Here is a 3,363-nt window from a genome sequence, read left to right as displayed (position 1 = left end):
CAGAAGTGGTACAGTGCCGATCTCCAGGCATTCCCTATGGGGCTGGATGTGATGGCCTCCTGAGGTCTGCTTCCAACCCTATGATTTCATGATCCGACAACACCCCTGTGGGAGCTAGCTGCGTATTATTAGTCCTCTCTAGGCAAACTGGAGTCAGGTGAGAGGAAGCGTCTTGCCCACGGAGCTCATCAGCAGAAGAGGTGGTAGGAGAACCCACAAATCCAAAACACTTTTGCGTTAACAAAAAGAAAGTTCCGTGTGCTTGGGAGCTCTATAGGAAAAGCAGTAGCGATGGGCCTGAAAACCAAAGACCCAACCGAGTGAAGCCAATGCATTTCAAACTTCCTCTATGGCAACCTTCCTGCATGCCACCCCCAGCCAATTGGCTCAGTCCCTCCTTAGAAGGGCTGGATCTCTGTAAAGAAGGGAGGTCAGGCATTCTCTGTAATCAGCCACCCCTCGGCTGCCATTGAACAGACCGGCAGCCAAGTGAAACAAATGCAAACTGGGCGTGGACTTTCTATGTAAGCAAGTCCCCTTTCCTAGGGTCCTGTACTGACATCTCAAAACTCATTGCACTTACAGCCTCAGATGGGAAACCACCCAGTCCCTGTTTCATTGGCTCCCAATGAGATACAGGCCAAAGAAAGGCTTGAGTGTGGGCTTTTCAGAGAGTGTCAGTCCAGTAATTACAAGCTGAATGTTTCCACAGTATACATGAGAGAAGGTGGATTCCCATTTGTGCTATTATTGGCTAGAAATGCTGAGTAACGCTACAAAGCCGAGTTATTGTTACCACAGATAGCCTTAATGAAATAATCAGCCTGTCTGCAAGCTGGGGCTTGACAGGTAGTGCTGAGATGCTGCTGTGTTTGGTGTGTTTTCTTGTACTTAAGGCCATGTAAGCATTTTGTGCAAAATATGCAAGTGGCATGAAGTCTAGTAACATATGGATTCTTGGAATTCCTGCTGACATGAACGGCACTATGGTAGCTGGAAAAACGATCTGATGTAGTGAATTATCTCGCTGGCTCAGAATCCTCTATTCAAACCCTAACATGTTTCTGTTCCGCTGCTGAGTCTTCTGTGGACACACCAGGGCTGCTGTTCTACCCGCACGTCGTCTCTAGGCTTTGTGAGTGAGCGCGATGAGGAATGAAGGGTCAGAAACAGAGGGTGGAAACATAAAGGTAATAGGTCAGGCCTGCTGCTGCAGCAAAGGGAGGCAGCTCTACTGCCTTCAGTGGAGTTTTACCTATTCACCCAGAAGCGGATTAGGTCCAACAGATGATCCATCAAAACCCTGCGGCAGAAAGCAGGTTGCACCATTAGATTAGTTACCAATGCGTTTTTTTTAAAATGGGGGGGTTTCAGTTTTGATCCAGTCCTTGCATTTTTATTTCCTTAATTATGCAAAACAATGAAGCTCCTTCCACTGTTTCTACAGGCACAACGCCAGTTTGCTCTCATCTAACATCAGTGAATTAGAAGAACTTCACAGAGGGTTGGGAGGACTGTTTGTCTGAGCCCAACTGGCTGCACCCTGTCAACGTGCATGGGCCAGGACTTCAGGGCAAGTGACGTGGCACAGGGCCGATGAAGTCAAGTTGAAGCTCTGGACTTGTGTCGATTTACAGCAGCTGAGGATCTGGCCCATGAGTTATTGTTTTAATTTTTCACTAATAGCTCTTTTCCTGCAGTGAGGAGCGTGGTAGTTGGATGGCCTCATGCACGGCCTGCCTGTGTCCGAAGCACAGCTCAAACATGCCTAGGGGGCCAATAGCCTTGCCCAGACTTTCTTGAGGCAGGGCTGGATCTATGTTCCTGGAAGGGGCGTGGCCTCAGGTGGAAGAGGCGGGGCTGGGAGCAGCCAGCCCTCAGCGCTGCTTGCAGCATGTCGTACCCCTCCCCCACCACCCTTAGTGTACCCAGAACATGCCGGAGGGCACTCCAGTGGTGATTTAAAGGCCTGGGGCTGTGGCTGCTACCACGATGATCAGGAGCTCCAAGCCTTTTGGAATCACAAGGGGCAGTTGCCCTCTTTGCCCTCCCCCACTGATGGACCTGAACATGTCCAAGTTCATGGACAACAAGTTCAGTTACTGCCTGATGGCAAAGGTGCACCACTGTCTTCCATAGTTGCAGCTCTAACACACCTTTCTGAAGCATCCCAATGCTCCAGGATCTGCAATTACTTCCAACCTGCCTTTTTCTTTCTCCTCCCTTCCGGGAAGCCAGGCAGCCTGGTGAAGTGAGAGATCCCAAGTGCAGGAAATTGATAAGTTGTTCATTCGCTAAGCTCCTGACCAATCGTGGGAAGGATCAGAAAAGCCAATGGCCCTGATAGAGGAATTCCTGTCCCTTTGCGAAATGTACGTGAGAATGAAGGCAGGGAAATATGGCTTTTTGTGATCGCAGAGCGATTGCAAAAGGAAGGAAAATGAAAAAAGATTCCGTTTTCCTTTCTCTCCCCTTCCACGCGATGCTGGAAAAGCTCCGGAAATGCCCAGCCATCAGAAACAATGTGTAAAAAAGGCATATCGTTTTCCCTGGTGAACCTGGCTAGATCCCAAGCAGGGCTTGTAATGCTCCAAAGGGAACAGGAATCAGATGTGCCCTTTGGCTGAGCTTCATTCTCTTTTCTTTGTTTTGAATGCACTGACCTCTGGGCTGCTCTAACATGTTGGTCTGAGTTTCGCCAGGCCCAGGGATTGGGCTTGGAGAGAGATTCCCAAAAGGAATCTCTGAGACGTGCTCCTATGGGTATCCAAAGCCATTGTAGCCCCAAGGATTTCAGCCACGGCACTTGTGCAAACCCCTTGTGTCACCCTATCCATTGGGATTTGCATCAAAGGGGCTTGAAATCAGCAGAACCTCCTGCCCCCTCAGACTCCGCAAGTGCAGACCAGAGCTAAGGACTGTATCTGTCTGAATAGCCTCCCCTCACCCCCTCTTCACAAAGGAGCTGTGTTGTAAAGACATTTCCCCTACATCCTCGGAGCCCTACAACTGCAGCAACTCAGAGGAATCTGCCTCACACCCACTCTAACATTCTTCACTGGGGGCTGCCTTTTAACCAGCCTCCAATCCGTGCTGAGACAATAAGGGCAGGTCTAATGGGCAGAGTCAAACTAAGGCTACATCTACATTTACTGGGAAATTGACCCAGTCAGGTTTGATCTTCCAGGGTTTGATTTCATGCCCCCTAGTGGGGACACGTGAAATTGAACCATTAGGGCTCGACAGTTGACACCCGTACTCCTCATTATCACGAGGAGTAAGGGAGGTCGACGGGGAGAATCAACCTCCCTCAGTGAGGCCAGCCAGATAAGTCAATCCTAGGTAATTCATTTCCAGCTACGC

The sequence above is a fragment of the Carettochelys insculpta genome, chromosome 18 (genome assembly GCF_033958435.1).
Source record: "Carettochelys insculpta isolate YL-2023 chromosome 18, ASM3395843v1, whole genome shotgun sequence".
In the NCBI taxonomy this organism is placed as follows: domain Eukaryota; kingdom Metazoa; phylum Chordata; order Testudines; family Carettochelyidae; genus Carettochelys; species Carettochelys insculpta.
This window is presented reverse-complemented; position numbering follows the sequence as displayed.